At 40.4% G+C, this 22,876-nt stretch overlaps 1 protein-coding gene across 1 annotated transcript in view; it reads left to right on the forward strand.

Annotated features, from left to right (window-relative positions):
* LOC121934152 (tubulin polymerization promoting protein) overlaps positions 1-22,876 on the forward strand; it is a 127,500-nt gene that overhangs the window by 75,090 nt on the left and 29,534 nt on the right. The window lies entirely within an intron of this gene.

Below are 22,876 nucleotides of genomic sequence, written 5' to 3' on the forward strand. Positions count from 1 at the left end.
CCTACAAACAGCAAGAAGTAGGGACTATGGGTGGTTTGCTGGGAGGTGGATTGAAACCTCAAGCTACATATTACATGGTGGTTAATGCTCACCACCAATCTCTCCAAGAAACAAGAGTAACAACGCTTGTCGGGTTGTGTTTGTCATCTAATATGGTGTTACCCTAAAATATTACTTCTGGAGCTCTGCTAGTTGTATAAATCAACAGACAAAAAAGGTTTACTGCCAGACAGTACACTCAGAAAGTTACATTGGAATAGTTTTGCATTCTGAAGAAACAATAATTTGACTCAGGAAAGATGCATGGCATATTATTAATCTCCCCTGACCTTTATAGGACTCGGTCTATTAGATCACTCCAGATCTAACTTAAACCTTAAGCTGGGTATGTTTTCTAACCTGATTAGTATATAAGTTAGCAGGACTCTGTTATGTTGTTATGTCTTAATTATTTTATCAATTTCCCACATGTTCCCCAATGTAATTCTGGACTCACAGTTTTAACCAAGGGCCTGCGCAGAACAGGACAGGGTAGTATGGGGCTCAGCCTGTGCTATCCCTGCCCCCGGGTGCCACTGCGTTCGTCCTGGGTGGCCACTGACCTAGACTCAAGGCCATCCTTACCTTTCTGGCATGTGATCCATCTGAGAAGCCCCCAGCTTACCCTGCCTTTATAGAACGGGGGCCTGGCGTACCTTGTGATCAGGCTACCATTTTTGCATCAGGGCAGTGTGACTGAGGGGGTTCTCACGGCTGCATGCCAGAAAGGCAAAGCGCATGGAGGGAACGCTGTGTGAACAAGCCCCATTTTACCATGAAGTGAAACAGGCGTTATTGTACGTCCCGGGCAGGCTCTTACCCTGGCGGTCAGAGGCGGATCCTCCGGACTGTGTCTGCACAGGCATATTGGGCCCAATCCTGCCATAGGTGTTTGGCCTGATCATCTAAAACGATGGTGCCGGATAGGGGGGAGCCAGGCCCATTTGGCCCATACAATCTATTTTATATATCGATATTATCTAATTCTTTAACCTAGTTTGGGTGTACAGATGAACTACAGTTCTTCCTGAACATCAAACCTAGGTCTCCAACGATTCATCGCATAAATGAAATTGGGGGATACTGTTATGTGAATGGCCACGTATGCAGTCCCGTTCAAGATAAAATATATAGATGTGTTATTTGGTAGAGTCAAATATGCTCAAATGTCTGTAGGGTTGCTTACAAACTGACTAATTAGTCAGGGCAGTCATACCCGCGGAATTATGTTTGTATTCAATGACATACCATTTACGATAGCTAAGCAGAGCCTTAAGGGACGTCCCGCCTATTCATAGTCCTGAAAGCTAAAACAACAGGAATGCGACTATGCCACATTTTGCCAGTTTCTCAGTCAATTAAAGATTGCCCATCACATATTGAGACTGGAACGGCTTTCATCACCACATGAACTGACCATAGTAGCGTCAGAATCAGTTACAAATTTTACAGATTTGGATTCTATGTTGATACAGCGTCAGTGGATGTAACCTGGCAATCTGTTTGTCAGTGCTAAATGGATACCTCATTTGTGCAAGCTGGTGATTTGCGACAGATCCTTGAGTTGACGAGCCACACATGTGTATTAGACCCCCCTTGCTCTCATGTCTATCAAAGCAGGCAGAGGGGAATGTCGGGGGTAAAGGCCTCCCTCACCAAGACAGTGGTCCACCTCCTGACGGAAACGCAGTTGTAAGACCTTTGCTGAAAAAGGAAACCTGAATCCTGATAATCGATAATATTGCGATGACCAATCTACCATTTTCAGGCAAGATAGGGAACATGTGGTAGGCATCAAACAGGGGCGGAGAAAGGATATCTAGATGAATTTAAAAATCGGTTCAGGCCTGCTATGAAAACAGAGATAGCTTGGTCCCCTTGGGATCAGGATATAGATGGGAAGAGTCACAAGGCCATCCATCCCAGTCCCCTGCCATATAGGAACCTAAATCCAAGCATCCCCAACAGATGGCCATCCAGCCTCTGTTTAAAGACATCAAAAAGGAGGACTTCACCACCTCTTCGAGGGAGTGGTTCCCTATCAAACAGCCTTACTGTCAGAAAGTCCTCCTAATGTTTCGGTGGAATCCATTCTTTCCGTAGCTTGCATCTATGTTCAGGTCCATTCCGTCTGAGCAGAAAAACAAAGCTTCTCAATGACCAGGACAATAAGACCGCGAGAGGTTCAGGAGAGCAAGCAGTTGACTTACCACCTGTGCACCTGCCCAGTTGCCACTAGTCATGGGGAACATCTTAGTGGTGCCGAGATATCAGCAATTTGAAGTTTCTTGTGAACTTTGCACAGCAGGCCTCTAGGGATCATGATAGCCCTCAAGGAAACAAGTGAGGCACGGTACCCGACTTTTATATATAACAAACACTGTCTGCAATCCCCTCAAAAACTCTCCATCTCCCAGGGTAAGTTGTTAAGGACGACCTGGCAGGAGGGAAGGAATGTTTTTCTCATAAGGGGGACTTCCTGTCCAGTGTTTCTGCTCATGGTTTTTTCTGGTACAGTCGTAACGGGAAGAATGGAGCGCGGGGATGATGGGCATGTTCCCCAGTTGCTAAGGCTGGGACAGGCATGAGTGTATGGTGTGTAGTGTCCACCTCTGCAAGTGCAGGTAAATCAGGGCAATAACATTTCTCTGTACATTCTTCTAAGTTTACTAACGCTACGCCACACTGACGTTACAGTATTTACATGAGACGCCCAATAAGGGAAGGGTGGTAACTAAGCTGCACCGACTAACGGAGACAGCTGCTTTTCTAGGGACCAACTCATGCCCTAGCCCCTCCGTCTAGATCTTTTGGTCTTTTCACAAGAATGGAAACAGTGCTCAAATTTATGAGTCCTAGATGGGAGGGGACGGCCAATACACTTTTGCTCTGTCTGAGTATCCAGTAGCAGATATTTTGAAATCAAACTGGTTTTTTTCATGCCCCGGATGAGGAGGAGCAGATGAAAGTCAAGGTATTTCCTTCATAGTTTTTTCGTTGTGCAACAGATCATTATATTTATTTACAGCACTTTAATGTCCCAAAAGGTTATCTGGGTTATAAGTAAGAAAAGTTTTAATCATAACCCAGCAAGTGTTCACAGAAATGGGTGGAATAAGCTTCGTGAGAAACTAAGAAGTCCTTCAACATGTGAAACTGGAAAGCCGGCTGGGGGAGGATGTTAATGTAAGTGGCAGGATTGGCTGTCTGGGGAAAGCATTCCAGAAGGGATATTGTATGAGAACGCCCTCCTCCTAGTGGCAGTAGGGATTGATGCTAAAAAATATTTGAAAAAGATTGGAAAAAGGTGTTTAAAATATCCACAGACCCTGATCCGAAGCCGGATCCTGGGATGTTGGGGGCGGGGGGAATTGCCGCTGGGCCTTACTCTGCACCCAAAAATTGAACATGCATGTTTTGCCAGAGAAAACACCACTTTCTACAAGGCAATATTATCTTCTGCGTGCTGAAAAGCTATTTTTGCACAGCAGTTGTTGAAGTATGACCATTATGCCAAATTCACACATGGGATTTGAATTGGAAAACAAACATTTTATGTGCAGGAAATAACCATTTTTTGCCTGGACCAATAATATTTCAGTACCGAAATATTAATTTGTGAATTTAGGGTTTATTTCGCATAAAATTCCACAGGTCGGTTGCATAGAAAAACAGCCTTTATTTCTTTTTGAAAAATATAGGTGGCCTAGATAAATGAGGGGTCTGTTTAGCGGACCTTAGTGAAACAATTTTAGCATAAAATGCCTATTTTTTTAACTGAAGTCAATGGAGTGTTACAGCCATGAAAAAACCCATCAGATGACCTTTGATGCCAAGGGGTATAATCTGAGAGGAAATTCATCAGAAGAGGGTGGCAGCAGGTCCGGTTATGGATTGTAGATGCCCAGGAAAGGTCACTGGTTGATGTTGATGCTGACGGAAGTAGACATTGTCAGTGGTCGGGATTATTATTAGGACCAGACATTGTGGCTGGTTGGGGTCTGGGTCAGAAGCAGCCGTTTTGGTATGGGGATCCGCTATTGTAGAAACTTTTGGACGAAAGGTAATTGGAAAGTTGTGGCATTTTTAACTCATCAAAGTGTAGCAGCAGAGAATTAATCCTAAAAGTAATCATATGGATGAGTTTAATGATGGTTCCCATTTCAGAATCATATTCCAAATTTTATCCTTAACGTCTGTGTATTGTAAAACACTTCGGCACACGTTTCTAATTCTACATGGTGATTCACTTTCCATTTCTTCTCCTTCCTCCTCTGAGGAGGTTAACAAAGCTTCCTCCAGTTCTCAAATTAAACTTCCCATGGCATCAGTGAATTTCTCCTTTTGTCATCCCGATGCAAGAAACTCTTTTTTCCAGGCAGGTGTCTGGCTACATCAAAAATTCACTTAAACTTTCCCTGCAATCTCCAGGATGACAAAAAACATCGTCCATGATGTCACTCCCAGCATGATCGTTCTTCAGCAGATACAAGTTCCAGTTTTAATTCATTCATTGCAGCTTTTGATTCATGTACGGGCAATCAGCAGTAGTTTAGGATGTCCAGCAGTGCCATGTTGGTACAGTAGGTCCAATTGCCATTACCGTGTTCTAAAATACAGGCAGGTGTATGTGGTCTGATTAAAATGGGATGATGGCCCTGGCCTGGTTGGTAATGACTGACTAATGATAATGTGAACACAACTAGTGTTTCATTTAAATGTTTATTTTTTTCCATTCTACATTTTCAAATGAAAATTATAGCTGGGATTGACCACTACTTAAACAATTCATTATCTATCAGAGTATACTGTAATGTTGTGAGCCTGAAAAACTCATTTGCCATTACAGGTTCTTCATGTCAGAATCACACCTCTACAGAACCATGAAAGAGAAACACTTACAGCCATTGGCTTTCCTGATGAGTTATAAGTTGCACCAGAAAACATTTTGCATTATTAGAAGAATGACACACAGTATGTCGACCCCCCCCCCTAACAATGTGAGCCACTGAGTTGTGGCCAATTCCACAACGTTGGCCAAAACTCGCCCACCATCCAGGCCAAACGAAACACTCACCTACATAGTTTAGTGATCTCTCCCTGCCTTGGCAGGTTTCAGCTCTAGGTAGTGTGTTGCTGCGCTGCTGCTGTTTACTCTTGTGGAGAGGGAAGGAGAGATGGGAGAAGAAAAAATTTAGCAATTTAAAGAGGCGCTGGTCTGGTCTTCGGAGCGAAGATGAAAGGGTTGCATATCCATTTACGAGCAGACGCTGACAACTGCTGGGGAGTGGGGCTTAGGGTTTGACCCGCTTGTAGGAGCTAGGGTAGGAATTGCTCCTTGCACACACCTCTGTTGGCCAACAGGATTCCCAGCCACTGCCTCATCCGGACAGCAGCCCTTTCTTCCTCTGCTTCTTCCTTGAATTTAAAACCTGATTTATTTCACTCTTTTTCAGAAAAACAGAGGCCACACTTGTGCAGAACAATGTAAGATTACTGCCTGTTTCTAGTTCTATTTTACTTGGAATATAGTAAGTAAAGCTAGTCCATTACTGTCCACCAGATCCTTTTGAACTTCGTTTTTGCAGAAAGTGTTTTAGAGACTCTTTCAGCAGGATATTTTCTACACCCTCAAACAGTTCCCCTGCGTGGCTTACTGGAGGTAAACGTTAAACTAGCATAAAAACTGATGTAATGTAGTGTCGATATTTAAGAACCCATTGCGACTCGATCCAACGCATCTCGGTTTTTTTTCACAGATTTTACCTTATGTATCATATTTTTACAAAATACCTAATACGTAAATGTTCCCAGTCTGTTTCTGGTGAACTTCCTGGAATAGCCACGACGACTTTAAAAACCAGCCCAAGGAATGTTTTTTTGTTTTCGTTTTGTTTTTTGTCCCGGAAGTTTCTGTACAGAGAGGGATACCACCCACTTTCTCTGTCCATTGTCTTAGGAGTTTATTCAATTCCCAAATGTGCAAATGGTTTTAACAGTACATTGTTGCACAAACCACATTAGAATCAGACAAGAACGTCATGTGAACCATCAGATAGGTATTTGGGCGAATATTGGCGGGAAGGACTACAGGGACGCCGCTTGCAACTGTCTACCACCCGGCGCCATTTGCCTCCGTGCGGGAGCTGCTGCAGCAAACCGTGCGGCTTCCAGCTGGAGCAAAAAAAGGAAGCTCCATTTGGAGCTTCTTTTTGCGGCCACTCTATGACGTCGCGAGGTGCCGCTGTCGCATTCGCAACGTCCTAGGCACCGTTGACACGTCGGACACTATGCGTTCCAGTCAGTAAGATGGTGGCACCCATGTGGAAGGGGCCACCATTCTTGTACGGCCTTGTATATTTACTAGGTTTAGGGGGGTGCGGGAAGCCCGCCCTTCCTCACCCTAGTACGTCTACAATACTTACTATATGGCGGTGTGTATCCCGCCTTGTGAATTACTTTCGTCTTCATTCCTGATTTTGCTTTTTGTGCAATACTGTAGTGTGATAGCTACTTGTGTTTCTTCACAGGATTCTTCTGTTTTTGTTGTTTGTTGGCCAGCTTTCACCATGGTTCTGTAGGGTAAGTTTACTTCCAGTGCTGCGGGCATACCGTTAATATAGCTTATAAAACTCCTAAAAATAAGTCCCCACCCTTCTTCATAAACAAGAGCACTTAAAACAAACCTGAGCAGGGAGAGAGGAGAGAGAGGGGGGTTGGGGGGGGGTGACAGAGACTGAAATGCTTGCCTCCCTCGCCTCTCTCACATTTATCTCCTGCTTCAGCCTGCCTTCTAGTCAGAGCACCGCAATCCCAAAACTGTCCCCCTTTAAGGATTTCGGACTTTAGATGTCCAGAATCCCAGATATTGGCCAACATGCTGCGACCTCTGGGAAGCTGAAGACCAAAATCCCTTAAAAGGCCCAGTTTGGGGATCACTTCAGTCTTTCCCTCCTAGCCAGAGGCTCTTTAACAAAACAGCTACTGAGGAAACGGCCAGGGACCGCAAAGAGATAGAGAAAAGGCTGAGTTCCCTCTCACTTTTTTCTCTGTGAATATCTAGTATGTCCCAAGCTTCAGCCCCATAGCTAGGGCTCTTAAAGATCAGTTCTGGGGGAGGCAGAGCAGCGATTTACACACAGGCAAGATTGCACTGTCTATGTGTGAAGATCATTTGCAACATGCCAGCATGTAGAAAAAAGACGATGCACATGCGTTATCATTATCGGACTGAGGCACAGTTGGTCCCATCAAGGCACGCATTTGTGCATTTGTGTGCAAGTGTGGGTTAATCTCAGATTCTGCATGGGATCACGTGCTTGTGATGTGAAAACCATTTGTGCAATTGTGAGTTAATAATGAGTTCTCTCATTTTAAAACTTCCAATTTTCCCCATGTGATAAACTCATAGTTCTTTTGGTATGTCTAGGTTTCCCATTGATGAGGAATGAATGGGATGTTCTTGCTGCTTTACTTTCCAGTTACCGCTGATGTTCCTTTTTTATCTGTCTTTTATAGTATAGTGAACTGTAACTATGCAAGAAATAACCTACATATGACTGTAGCACACAAATTTTTAAAATAAAACCTGTGAAAGAGGGGATGTGGATACCAGAGGGCGCATGGGTGAGGGTGTGAATTCATGGAGGGGATGATGGAGAAGGAAGGAAACGACCCATCCACCATTACTGTAATCACAGCTTAGGCGAGGGAAGAAAACCCCAATATATTAGGACATAAGGTGGCAGACATGCTGAGGAGGAGACATGCATTACAAAAGTAACCAACATTACTGAGAGTATGGGCCATCTGAAAGAAAATATCAAGGCACATTGGAGAGGCTTTATGACCCCATGGTCAGTGTTCTTTATCATTAAAACCATAGGGTATTATTCTTCTAGAGAGATGCTTCGTACAACTTCTTCCATTTTTTATGCTTCAGGGGAGGGGAAAATCCAGGACACTTACTTTTGACCAGTTTAAGGAAGCACTTCAGGAGCTCTCCAAAAAACGGTTCAAAGTAAAAAGCAACGACGAAGAAAGCAGTGGAGGAAATGTACAAGCTAATGAAGGGAAAAAGCACCAGTCATCTCAGGAGTCACGGTATGCGTAACTTGACACAATAGTGAATCTTGCATTTCTCCCAAGGAAAGCTTAGAATCACACAGTCAAGATTCTTCCAACACCAGCAACAGCATAATACTCCATCAGTATACTTACTGGATGAAGGTGATAGTACCTGGGGGAATAGTGTGGACTGATCTTCCCGCTTTCCAATAGCTGTTCTGGTTATGAGGTGATGTGAACAGGACTGTGGTCTGTGCAGATCAAGAACCACTGCATAAACAGGGTATCAGATACTCCTTATGCACGCATCTAAATAGTACAACTGCTTGCTTGAGTAACTGGGGTAATGCCCCAACAAGATTCTGGTCATAGACTCCAAGTTCTTATAACAAGAGTCTTGATGGTTGCTCAGCCTAGCAACTTTGTCTAGCCCCATTTTAGTATTCTGTGGTGAGGCAAGTTTGCTAAGCAAGGTTGTTCCAGAAGGTCGCACTTCCAAATTAGTGATGCTTCCAGTTCCTAATGCTCTTAATTATCATAATCCTTCAAATTATGACTATTTCTGTTTCCTCAGATTTTCAGGATCTAATGCTGAAGGCATTAGATGTTAAAATCATCAGAAATATCTAATGTTTTTAACACTTCATTGATTTTATTTGGTTTTATGCCGATACTGTTTTTTTAAGGTTTCAGTTTTGTTACATTGGTGATTATATTATTTAAAAGCTGTGCAAAGGTATCCTATACATACGTCTTATGTGGTTCCTTTTTCTTTATTAATTTAAAAGTTTACTGTAAACTACCCAAAGAACTATTGTTATAGGATGGCTTATTAATATTGATTTTGATTTACATTCCACCCTTTCTCAGAAATTCATAAATATTTTGATTAACCTTTATTTGAAGCATTTGTGGCAACCCCCCACCACCTCCATCCAGCAGCAAGAAACTATTCTAATAAGCTTAAGTAGATGGGGCTGTAATACACATATTCTGCCCTGTTTATCATTCCTTCCCATGTTCTTCTTTCCTTCTTTTGTTTCCCTTATGCTTGCTCTTCTATCCTTCTATTGTTTCCCATATGCTTGCTCTGGTTCTACAATCTTCAAGATACTAAGCTCTTCTAGTTTGTTTGTTCTTTGCGATTTAATCCTTTGGTGTGAAGGTATGTCATTGTTTCTTTGTAAAGTGCTAAGTATGTAGATGGCTCTACTTAATTTTTAATGATGAGATGGCCGCCCATCATGTCTTGCTTAGGGCACTCAAACCCATGAGCCACTCCTATTTGGTGATCTGCAAAGGACAACAAATAGAAGAGCTTAGCATCTTGAATTTTGAACCAGAGCAGCATATGCCTGTGGCTGAGTAAGGGCATGTTGCACCTCTGCAAGATCTTAGCAATCTCCTCCCTAAACATGCTCCCTCTGAATTTCCCTCCTTATTTATTTACCTATATATTTTACTGAAATGCTTCCACGCATCTCCTGGGGAGTGTGAGTAGCAGTATGTCTGCATTTTTGGCCACCTTTGGGTTGATTGGCTAAGAGGGCCCTCTTTTTTTCCCTCCCCCCTTTTTTTTCTTTTTTGTAAAGAAAGATGTAACAAGAGAATGTGGGGCATTTTTAGTTTATGTTTAAATAATTCCTCCAAATTTGAGATTTTGAGGCTCAAATTACCCTTTTGATTGTATTTTGACCACCATTTGCCTGTGTATTTATATGTTCTTCATTTTTTAATGTTTCTCTCTTTGTCCCCCTCCGCTTGTTGACAGAAAGCAATTTCATCTCCGACCGTCTCACGGCTTACAGACACAACACACGTTTCACTGGTTCCCATAAAGAGAGATTGATCCAACTGGGAAAGGCAAAGGCAAAGCAGGGCGCGAAGATCTGGTTGACAGTCTGGTATGTGTCTGGGTACAAGCATGCTGGCACATTACAATCAGAAAGTTCAAGGAAACAAATAGCTTGGAAGATTGATGAGATTACCTGTAAGGGTGAGCTAGATGAGCCTCACTTCTTTTCATTCACTGTAAATGCCTGAAAAACTCAGCTGATGATCTGTGTTGTGAGATCAGAAACAAGTTTGACATCTACTGAGACTCTGGCAGCGATGCCCCACTTCATTACATTCCTCATGCTTTGTGGCAATGAAAAGGAAGAAGCAAGTGTTTAAGTGTTTAATAAAAGAAAACCAGCCAAGGGCTTCTCTCACCATACCTGTCCCTATGGTAGCAAATTGCAAAACACTCTCTCTTTAGTTTTCTGTCCTGTTCCTTTGACAGTAGTAGCAACCCTTGTCCCGTTAGAATGGATGCTTTACCGTGGAAACTATCTGTGTTGATAGCTTTTCTAAGAAGCTAAATTTACGAGTTGCTAATCTGATATTTATTACTGAACAATGTCTTTAATAGGAAATAACTGCTACTGAAAGATAAAATTCAACCTTTAATGAAAGGGAGAAAATTTGTGTTTACTTTTTTCCTTCTCTCCCTTCCTCCTTCCTTCCTTCCTCTTCCTCCTTCCCTCCCCCCTCCTTTTTGGTAAAAGGTGCTATCATGGAAAAACAACTATTTATTCTCTCATTTGTGTGAGCAAGCAGCAAGATAATTCAGTATTTTAAATGATTATTTTCCATTAATAGGTATTAATAGGGAAGGAACCCTCCAACTCATGTTGCTTTTGGAAAAGATTACAACCCTCATTCCTCTCTGCCTCCCAGATCTCCAAAGAAACTTTTGTTTTTTGTTTGTTGTAAGCAATGTGACATTTAAATACTAACACAAGGGCTACTGAGAAGACTTTAGTTATAACTTAAATACAATTGTATTCCCAGTTAGAGTAAACCCATTGAATTATGACATTTAACTACATGCTGATTCAAAATTGATTCAATGGCTGTTACCATATTGGGGACCAAACGGATCTGGCCTTTACTAATGTGGATTGCCTCAACTGGAAGTCAAAAGGCATTTATGATTATGTATTCTTCTCTGTCATTTTTGTAAGTGTCACAACTTAGACATTCAGAGTCTCATACATAGTTGGACACTTATCAATATTTGTATGAAAGGTGGCAGTTAAACCCTTCACAAAGGATTGACTTGCATTAAATGATATCTGTTTGGGCCATTTTCCTTCAACACATTTATATTCATATATTGTTTAAATAGCTTCATTTTTCTTCCATGGGCAATAAATTAATGAATTCATTTGTTCTGTTAATTCACTGTATGTAAATTACAATATTTCATTTGTCTAATTAATTGTAGAAAACAAAGAGAAAAGTCAATATAGCACTATTATTTTTCAACTGAGCTAATTCTCTAGCTTGTTCATTAAATGATGAATGAAATGTGACTTTATTTAAGGAGAAAAAAGAATAATTTATATTGCCTAAAAAAGGAAAATATAGTCTAGTTTATGATGTTATTTTGATACTTTAGATGTTTCTCACTGAATAATACTACTCTGAATATATTGAGTTTAAATCAGTAAAATATGCTCTAGTTTTTATATTGATGTTTACCAGCAGTTGAGCACTCAGCTTTTTTTTTTCTTGGTAAGAATTCAGCAATTCACCCATTTTCTTCAGCAGTTTCTTTTGGAAAGGGATGCACTAAGTTTAATGCCGTTTTTTTAGGTATTTCTTGAGCAGGTGACACTGTACCAATTTTTTATATTAATCACAATGTTTCTTCACATAGCTAACACCTTGATATTTACTCTTGTCCCGGGATTGCCATGTCTTTTGTAGCTGTTTTTACCCTAACTATTAAGGAAGCTTTTCAGCTAACTTAAAGTGATCCAAATAAAAATGTTAAGTGTTACTTTTATAAGCTTAGAACTTTACTTTTTAAAAAGTTCAGGATTGAGAAAGGAAGGTTTCCAGAATCTGGCATGTTTTTGAGGTTTAGGGTTTGGTGAGTACCAGAAAAGATCTTAGTGTTGTATCAGGACTGTTGATCCATTTATGTTGTTGATTTCTGCTCCTCTGCTTTATTCAAAGAATACCAGTCCCTCGTGTTTTTATTACTCAATTTTCACAGGTGCGTGTCAGCCATGTTAGAGATCAGTCATAGTTCTGGTGGGGACTAATAAACATGTGTATCATATACTTTGGAATTAGTCTTTCTGAGTTTAGCAAAATGTGTAGGGAAACACTGCTGGTGTGCTACTCCGAAACCTCACAAACAGCACCAGATTGAAATATGATTTCCACCTTATATAACTTTATAAATGTGGAAGTTCCACTAGTTCCACTATTATGTTTACAGGAGATAAGTACATTGCAAAACACTTTGGAGCGGGCCTCATTTGTTTATCCAGTCTTCCAAGTTCCATTGTTTCTGAGGTATGGAGAACATGTTTTTTTTTGTCGGATATTGTGAGCTATTTGCTTGAGTTAATATTGTAAGTGCTGTTTGAAATGAAAGAGCAGCATATTGTAAGGAAAATGTTATTGTTGTCACCATATTTTGGTCTGTCTGGGTATGACAGAAACTGTGATACCACCGTGCTCCTCAGTGGTATTGAGGTGTATTCTCTACATCAGAACACTTTCTAGAGTCATTGTTATAATTCCCCTTTTAATGTCAGTCCGTATTTGACAGCCTTCATTAAAATACTTTAAAAGAAACAGAAACACTACCTCTCTAAACATGACATAGTTGGAAGCAAGCCTTTTTGCCAGATCTTCTTCTCTGAAAAGTCCCAGTATAGTGACAGAGGACATGTGCTTTTCTGGGATCCCCATTTCTCTTTCCTATCCCCAACTCCACTTGCCCCTTGTTCCACAACTCTAGGCCTTCTCTGTCCCTAGCATACAGAAGTCTGTCTAGGAGCATGCTGTACTTCTACAGAAGCAGATCCCTCAAAAGGAGAGGGGATGTGAAAATGTTCTTCAAATGTGAATATGATACAGATCAGTATCATAGATTTTTAAAAATGATTTACAGTATTAATGTTTACAATTTTCTTGCAGGTTGAAGAAATCATATAAGCACAAAATATTATTGTATTTAATTGCTGAAACATAACTGTGCCAGGGTTGCCTTCTTTCTTAAACAAGAGAAAAAAACATGTCTACCTACAAAATCCCCATTGCGCATACTGACGGTGCCCTGTATATAGGCATTGCTATTATTCACTGTAACCTGGAAAATATACCCTGTGTCAAAAATGCAGTGCAGTCCTACCCTAGATCAACAAATGGGGAGTCTTTGTAATAATTGTATATATGTTTGTGCTGAAGCACCACTGAGTTTTGGATTGTGTCTGTTGGTATTTTTAATTATATGTCATATAGTTTCTGAAGCCTGCTCCTGTTGGATTCTACATTATTCCAGTGGTACTGGGATTGGATGCTGAACACACACACTGCACTTCCTGAGTGTTTAGTTAACCTGATGGCTAAGCAGAAGTCAACGATGATCAAAGTGGACAGTTGAAAAGGGAAAGCCTTGGCTGGTTGAGCATGGCTAAGTATATTTTACTGTGGAACTTGAATAGAAGGTGCTATTCACTTTTGCACTGTTATGAGCGTTTCAAGGGACACCTGGTTGGCAACACAGAAATTGGTGAGATAGGCATTTGACCTAGCCAATAGAGCTGTTACTAGTTTTAGATCAGACTGAATCATACAGCCTACTAAATGTCTTTAGACTATATGTCCACAGCCCTAGTAAGCTTAGCCAGTGTTGAGAATGCTGGCATTGTAGTCTAATGTCTGGGGGTCACTTATTTTCATCCTGGTTTAGGCATATGGACCTCCCTGGTACAAGAAGCTCACTCACACTTTCTAATCTGAAGGTGACAAGTTCTCCATTTCTACATAGAAAATGTCTTTTTCACCCCACTATGGCTCAATATTTTGTTGCTTGGAGGGGATCTCATAGGGCATTTAAATTCCACAAGTACCCTTTCCTTGGAAGTAAAAATACTACTACTAATGCTATACTACTACTATAAATCAAATGCTCTACCACTGACTGGGGTTTCTTATATGAAAAAAAGTGTTCAGCAATGGGGCTTTTCTGCAGCAACAATATACAGCACTAAGATTCCATGTCCACTACAATTAGTCTACAATTGTACTTTAATTGTCGTGGCAGCATCCTGTGGAATTCTGGATTGTCAGTTAGGAGGGTATTTTGAATTCTATGCCAGAGAACTCCTCTACAGTTTCACCAAACCACAAAATTCCAGTATTCCATAAGATGCAGCCATGGGTTAAAGTGGATCATAGTGCTACAGTTGTGTAGTGTGAAAGGGCTAATGGCTCTGTTAGCCACCAAATGAAATATCTCCGGCATGAATATATTATTCCTTTCTCAATTTCCAGTAATGTTGGAGTACTCCTCTGTTTTCTAGGGGTACGGCTGTGGGGCTAAGTTGTGTGGATGCATGGTCATGCAATGTCTCCTCTGTTTAGGAGAGGACATAACTGAGTATGTGCACTCCCTATAAGGTGTTTATGACTCAGGTCTGGAAGACTGGAGTCACACTTTAAAGCTCTTGAATGAAACTGCACAGGCACAAAATAACCCAATTGTGTGAGTTCACAGATGACCACTCAAGAGCTAAGTTACGGGTATGCCAACTTATTCTGTTTGTGCCTAGTGCACAACATAATACATATGTGTCAAAAGACTAAAGGTGTGAGTCATATTTACTGTTGACCCTCTGAATCCACAATCTTTATCCACAGATACAAGTCTCCACAGTTGAAATATTTTTTTTTAAAATTTAAATTCCAAAAAGCAAACCCTGATTTTGGCATTTTATATAAGGGCACCATTTTACTATGCCACTGTATTTAAGGGACTCGAACATACACAAATTTTGGTGTCCACAGGCCAATCTTGGAACCACACCTCAGCGGAAACAGTATAGACATGTATATGCTTATTGTGCTTCTGTTGTACAGAAACAAACTGATTTGAACTTTGCAATATGAGACAATAAAGTAGTAGAGATGTGCATGATCCTAAAATGTGTTAGCCTTTGCATGTGTGGCCAAATATTTGCTGTTTTTCTGTCTGGCTCATAGTGCACACTTTTACTACTCATTGATGGTTACCGTATAGTAAGTATAACACCAGTATTAATCTGTCAAGTTTGCATGTATGCGTACAACTCTGTTACCTGTACTGGGTGCTACTCCAAAACCATAGGGTATAACTACCTGAGACAATGTAGTCACATGCAAGTGGCTTGCCTTCCTTAAGATTCAGGGAGCTTCTGCTTCTATCGGCCAGTTAAATGGAGGGTCCAAAGATTTGTGCAGGTGCCTGTATCCCTTCTGTTTTCTGTCCTGATGGTGAAGCAGAAGTGTAGTAGATAGTGAGCCCAATTGATTAGAGGTTAGTACTGCTATTATCGCAAGATAAATCATTTTGAGAGAAGGAGGTAAATCATTAATTGCTGGATTCTACGATTTGTACCAAATGATCATTAGCAAGAGTCCAGTTGTATAAGAGAGCTTTCCCTCATTCCACTTCCTCGTGTGGCTCCTTGCACCTTGTAAAAATACTTCTGAAGATTGGATGCCCCTTCTGAACAGCATTTGTGCAGGAGATACTTGACATGACAAAAGTGGAGTGGGAACTCTTGGATGTGTGTTCCATATGAGTAGGCCCACTGCCACTGGATCATTTTGGCTTTCATTTTTATTAACCACAGTATTTAGAATTTCCCAGCCACATGATCATACAAATATCCCCTCTCCTACTAGTTTGTCTAAGCATGTGTGCTTTCTATCTTGACCCTACTAGTGATGGGGTTCATGGGATCCCTCAGAGAAAGTTCAGTATTTTTATGTTAATGTATGTTAACCTCAGGAAGACAAAAATCACAGGCAGTATTATTGGAGTTAAATTTACGATGCACTAGGGAACCAGTGATACTTACATTTATTTTTCTTAGTCATTGCAGTTTAGTAAGAATCAGCCTTCTTACTTCCGGAAGATGCCCATGGGACTCACTCTCGAGTGCTTTTGAAATTGAAACTGAAACAGCTTTTCACAATAAAATGCTCTCCTAAAATCATTTATACATCACATATACAAGTTTCTTAAACGTTGCATGATTTAAAACCTTAACATTTTCTAAAAACAAAAACATGGCAGATCTGAATCACTTAAATTTGTTCATGTTTATCGTTTGCAATTTTTGACTGAACAGTTGCTTATGCATTCATATTAGTTTTGTGTAGATGTGAGAGTGAGAGACTGTATTCAAGGCATTTACCTATAAGATCATATGTGATTGCACATCAAAAGTAGGATGTCATAGTATTCAGAGCATCTTTAAATGGGGAATATACTAACTCAGTCAGCAGTGGCAGGATTTAGGCTTATTTCTCTCACATTAAAAGTTGGCATTCTTTGTTTTAGTAAGTCCCTATGCAGTCATTCCCAGACTTTGGTCTTCCAGTGTTTTGGACTTCTTCTCCTAGGAGCCTCAGCCATCAATAGTTTGGGATTCTGAGAGCTGAAGTCCAAAAACACCTGGAAGGCCAGAGTTTGGGAATCACTGCTATAAGGCATACAGGGTGTTGTTGTTTTCTATTACAGGCACCCATAAAATTGCAAAGCATATTCCTCTGATAGGATCTTGACTTAATCCTACTGATTTCACTGTTTCTAACCAAAGTATGACTAGGGTTCAACCCATTAGTCCCTGTGGCATATACTCTTGACCTCTAGCTCTAACAATATAAGGAGGCAATGCATTTGGGTAAATTCTCAGAGAAGACAATTTAGCTTCTTTAGCAGTTGTCTTCCAAGTAAGCAAAGTCCATGGGTGCTACTGGAGAAAGAAAGCAAATGTCCATGACCTTTCTATGATGTGTTGAGAAATTGATTGATTCAGAAACTGGCATAGAATTATAAAGTTGCATGAAAAAATACTAATAATTTGCTTTTATGGCATCCCTGTTAAGAATTATGAAACAACAGGTTGTTTAAATCACACCTGATATCATGCAATATGTTTAAGTTGAATTGTGAAAATTGCTTGGCCTTTTCTCATTGCTTCAGTTTGGTCATCCGTGTGCTCAGAAATCTTCCTTCTACTCACTGATCAGTCAGAAATGCCTGCATGCTTCTTGATGACCTGTTTTTGAAGGAGATCCACCATCGGTTGCACGTGTCTTTTATTAAAACTCTTGTAGGTACCATTTCCTTGTCAGTTATGCCTGTTTCCCATGAAAAGAGTGCATGTAATAAAAAGGAATTGAATTCATAATCACATCTATAATGAAATATTCTCTGCAAACTGCAGCTGTGTGTTTAGATATTGACATTGTATGGAAGAAACCTATATATAGGTAACTATGTAAATAAATTTCTCCCAATCAGTGCATATAAATGCAAATCCCGTTTGTTAGGGTCTCTGAGATGCCAGCCACCGATTTGGTGAAATGTCAGGAAGAAACTCTGCTAGAACATGGCCACATAGCCCGAAAAACCCACAAAAAACTATCTTAGTTTGTCTCATGGTCTCAAGATTGCTCCTGCAAGAACTTGCTCAAATGAGAGCAGAAAGACTCTAACTGTTGAACTAGGCATAAGTAGTTAAGTTCTGTTGAGTCAGAGAGTCTACTCCTAGCACATAGTATAGTCTGAAAGCAATCCATTATCAGTGCACAAGGACTGGTTGGATTATGGGCCAGGTATCTAATTCCAGTGAAGACATCTCTGAGAATGAGTTTGATCCAACAGTTATCCTTGCGTTCCCCTAAAAAGAGCCTCCTCATGAGTGATTACACTTGAAATCTTCAGTGCACTTGTCACCTAGGCCTGTTACAGACTGCCCAGAATAAAGCTGCTTCGGGTCTCTTTGGAGGTATGCTATTTAAATGATGCGGGTGGGTCCTAAGAGCCCGGAGGTTGTCCAGAGGTCGCGCCAAAGCCACACTCCATTCCTAAGCACTGGAGTGCAGCTTTGGTGCAGCTTCCGGATTCTTAGGATGCATGCTTCATTTAAACAGCATACCTCCAAAGAGACCCAAAGCAGCTTTATTTTGGCAGTCTGTAACAGGCCCTAATGTCTTTGGACAGAATTAAATTTAAATGAACACATTGGTAGCTGGAGGTATGTTGGTGGAGACTTGCATGGCTCGCAATACTCCTAAACTGGCAGCTATTTTTTTAAAATGTAATCCATTCACAATGGGTTGTTTTAAAGCCCTGTTCAGGTGAGTCTGTATGGAGCATAAATGTGAAAATTTAACCTAGACTCATTTGATGTTCTGTGGTGGCCCAGTTTGTGATAAATTTAAGTCACAAAATGTTTCTGTTTCTTTTTTTCCTCTGTGGTAAAATTACTTTAGATAAATATCCATTCTTGAGACAGGCCTTTTCATATACCATTTGAACTCCAGGTGTATGTAAGTAATTTCATTAGGTGTTGAAATAAAAGCATGCAAATTTCACCTTTTGTCTATGAAGTTTTTGCTTGAATAGCCTTAGTTGAAAATGGCAGTGGAAATAATCCCACATTATGTGTCAACTGTGCACATCAGTTCCAGTGAAGATTTTGTTCCAGAGGGTTCCTCAAAAATGTGTCAGGGTTTATTTCAAAGTGATCTATATTGACACATCATTGGGTTGGGTCTAGACTAACACAAGTTTATTCAAACAGTAACTCCAATTGAATTCAATGGGAATTATTCCCAGATAAATGTGTATATTGTAAGAAAGGTTCATTATGTTGTTCCATCTATTTCTATGGGATGTATGGGTTATAGCTGATATTAGCTTAGTCTGGATCCAGTCCATTGCCTTCCAATAGCTATCTCCATCCTGCAGTGATAGCCCTGTTTAAATATTTGAAGGGATGGCATATTGAGAAGGAAGCTAGCTTGTTTTCTGCTGCTCCAGAGACTAGAACCTGGAGCAATGGATGCAAGATCCAGGAAAAGAAATTCCACCTCAACATTAGGAGGAACTTCCTGACAGTAAGGGCTGTTCGACAGGGGAACAAACTCCCTCGGAGTGTAGTGGAGTCTCCTTCCTTAGAGGTCTTCAAACAGAGGCTTGATGGCCATCTGTTGGGGATGCTTTGATTGAGATTTCCTGCATGGCAGAGGGTTGGACTGGATGGCCCTTGCGGTCTCTTCCAACTCTATGATTCTACAAGAGCACTTGGGTAGGTTTCAGTGATACTCGGTTTATGTTAAGCTACAAGGGAACAATAGCTTAAGCAAAACCTGCATGCCAAACGTATGGCCCTTCAGCTGTTACTGGACCCCCAGTCCCCTTCAGCCCCAGCCAGTAATCCAGGAGGTGATGGGAGTTGTACTTCAACAACAACCAGAGGGCCGCAGGTCCTTTAGTGCCCAGCCCAAGAACATGCTATGGAATCTTCCATTGTGTATTTTCATATGTCCACAGATTTTAAACACCAGAAGGGAAGGTGTGTGTTTGTGCTGAAAATTGTTTTCACTAGTACAGTGATCATGTTTTGTCCATATTATTGTTTGCTAGTTTTCTGTCTTGCCATGTACATATAAATATGAGAAGATGCTAAGGCACTGTTGGCTTTATAAATGCCTTTGGCAGCCTTGAGATGAAATTGCATCATATTGTAAATTGGGGAAAATTCTTCTTATCCTATAATACTAGCACATTTCAGTATTCTTATAGTGCATTATTAATTTAAATCCACAAACAGGGAGCAGTGGAATGCCTCCTCATAAGGAGAAAAATGGACACAAACTAGTACAGATGAGGTAACGTTGCAGCTACAACTTATGCATGCTTACTAAAAGTAATATTCAGTTTATTTGGGCAGTATTTGTTTCAAATAACATGCATATCAATTGCTGTCACATATTTGCTATATTTTCTAGTTTTCCCAGGTTTTTGCCACATTGTGCCTGTTCTACACACTGGAAATCTAACATTGTGAAAACCTGTACACAATCTTGGGAGCTGACCCAGCCTAGTCATTGATCATTTTAATTTGCACAGTTACATATCTAAACTTTAAGATTTAACTAAATGACAAAAGAAAATAATTTATGGTCTTGATGAAAAGTCACTGCAGAATATGATGTCTAACAGGGAAAGAGGAGGCCTGTTCTGATCCCATGTCTTTATTTTTCTATTAATTTAAACTGCTAGTATTAATTATTTACACAAATAAATTGAAAGAAACTTGAAAGAGATTATATACTACTAGTTTGTACTAAGCTTTTTCAGGAGAAATGAATCAGATTTCTTTATATCTATATATCTATATACATAAATGCAATATATTTTTACAGTTTATTAATGCCAAAAAACTTAATTAGTGAGTGTTACAGTTGTGAAAAGTATTGTGGGTCTTGAAATGTTCTGAAAGTTGTCTTGCTAACTTCTAAAAGCCACATTAACCATGGTAAGCTGCTTTTGTCAAATAAATATTCTTAATTATAAATGTTCATGTTCAGCAGTTCTTCAAATAGTACTGAAAAAGCTTGTCTTGCAAATAGATACCCCCCTTTTATACTGTGCATGCCATTGTTCTATAGGTTCGAATTTTCTGTAATATATATCATGGCTGTTGAGTAAAGTTCATAAAGTGATCAATAAATATATTTAATATAGCTGTCTTAATTTTTTGTGCAAACGAGATACACTTGTACGTGTATATTCTTGATGTTCAGGCCAGTGTGTGCTTCTATGTGTTATATGTAAATGAAATGCTCCTCATCATTCCTTTGGAACCAGCGCTGTCAAGTAGAATTTGTGTCTCACTGTTCATAGCACCCGCATGCATCATAACCAGAATAACAGGCAGTGGCACAGCAATAAGAGTTACTACTGAAGATATCACTTGGAATAATTCTGTGTTATTTTCAAACAGAATTTCAGAAACAGTAAACTGGGTGTCCCTATCCCTCCTTGTAATAGGAGTATGAAAGAGCACACAGTTAAATCTATGGTGCTTGTGATCTGTGGATTTTCAAATTTTAAAGACTGGTTTGGAAAGTCTTATTTATATATTTGCGTAATGACACCTAAAGCTCTACTCAATATGCATACCTCCACTCTTTCACTATCCTAGGAACATGGGCCTGTTACAGACTGCCAAAATAAAGCTGCTTCGGTTATCTTTGGAGGTATGCCATTTAAATGATGCATGGGTCCTAAGAGTCCGGAGGTTGTGCCAAAGCCACACTCCATTCCTAAGCACTGGAGTACAGCTTTGGTGCAGCTTCCGGATTCTTCGGATGCATGCATCATTTAAACAGCATACCTCCAAAGAGACCCGAAGCAGCTTTATTTTGGCAGTCTGTAACAGGCCATAGTGTCTTCTTTATGCTTCTTACTGCACAAACACAAACAGGTGCTGTATGAATGGTGGAGGCTACTACACACATCTGGGAACCCAAGACATTTGACTGGAGGCTGTTGGCAATCGGAACTGCTTCTGGAAATGCCTCTGCCACTTTACTTCAAAAACTTATTATAGTGGGAATTGAAGGGCTTTTGGAGGGCCAGTGTACAGAGGCTTGATAGAGGGATGGAATAGAGGGAGAACCTTCAATAATCCCAGATATGTAAAGCGAGACAAAAATGTGGAAAATATTTCAGATCACATTGGTTTCAGGAAACAAATCAACATCCTATACCAGAATAAATCCATTTATGATTTCAAATTGTATATTGCAAATAACATTGATCTATGTATTTGTATATACTTTGGAATTATAGAGGTTGCTGGCTCCAAAAAGATACCGGTACTCGTATTTAACTTCATCTGCCCCTGGAGCAAGATGTCACGTACATTAACTGAAAGCTGATTTAGTACACTAGCTCCTTTGCTAGATCCAATTCACCTTCTGATCTCCTTGAATATTTTTAGTCAGCTTAACATCTTAACTTATCTTGGACTCATATAGTAAGAGGCAGATTGTTGCTGATGTATTTTCACTTGCACAGCATACTCTCCCTGCTTGCCCCCCCCCTTTTTCCTGGTGGTTAGGAAATACTTTCTGACATTGCAAGTTGACATATTTCATTCATTATTCACATTAGCTCAGGGTTTGTTTGTTTTTTTATGTTTCTATATGTGTAATTTGTTTAAAAGATTTCTGTAGAGCTTTCTGCAAGCTTTCTGACTGTACTATGATTTCAGTACAACCCTAGTATAGCTAAGGATACATGTGGCATAGATTCCATCTTACGTCTATATCCAGAACCGCATCTTACACAGGGAACTGTACAAGAGCCTAGAAAGTGGAAAGTTTGGCGCTTTTCTTAGTGAAAGGCATACCAGAGGTAGCAATATTGTGGAAAATCCCTTAGGATTTTTTCTTTTCTGAACAGGCTTTCCTCAGATCATATTAGGCCCATGTCAAAATGAAGCTGGAGCAACATGGAGGTTCCTGGAGGGTGGCAAAAGCAGGACCATGGGGTAAGTTTTTTGGTGAAGCAGGTTGTGAAATACCAGAACCAGAGACACTAGAAAGCAGACTAAGGGCGGCTTGAAGACGCCTCTGAGAAAGCCAGATTGGGGCTGCGGCAGTCGCACACTGTGGGCTCAATCCAGCTTTTTGCAGGCATTTTGAGCTGGTCTGTTTCAGCTCTAAAGGTTTTCTGGCAAGGAACCTAAGGCCTGTTACAGACTGCCAAAATAAAGCTGCTTCGAGTCTCTTTGGAGGTATGCTGTTTAAATGATGCATGCATCCTAAGAATCCAGAAGCTGCACCAAAGCTGCCCTCCAGTGCTTAGGAATGGAGTGTGTCTTTTGCGCGACCTCCGGACTCTTAGGACCCA

The sequence above is a fragment of the Sceloporus undulatus genome, chromosome 6 (genome assembly GCF_019175285.1).
Source record: "Sceloporus undulatus isolate JIND9_A2432 ecotype Alabama chromosome 6, SceUnd_v1.1, whole genome shotgun sequence".
NCBI classification, from domain to species: domain Eukaryota; kingdom Metazoa; phylum Chordata; class Lepidosauria; order Squamata; family Phrynosomatidae; genus Sceloporus; species Sceloporus undulatus.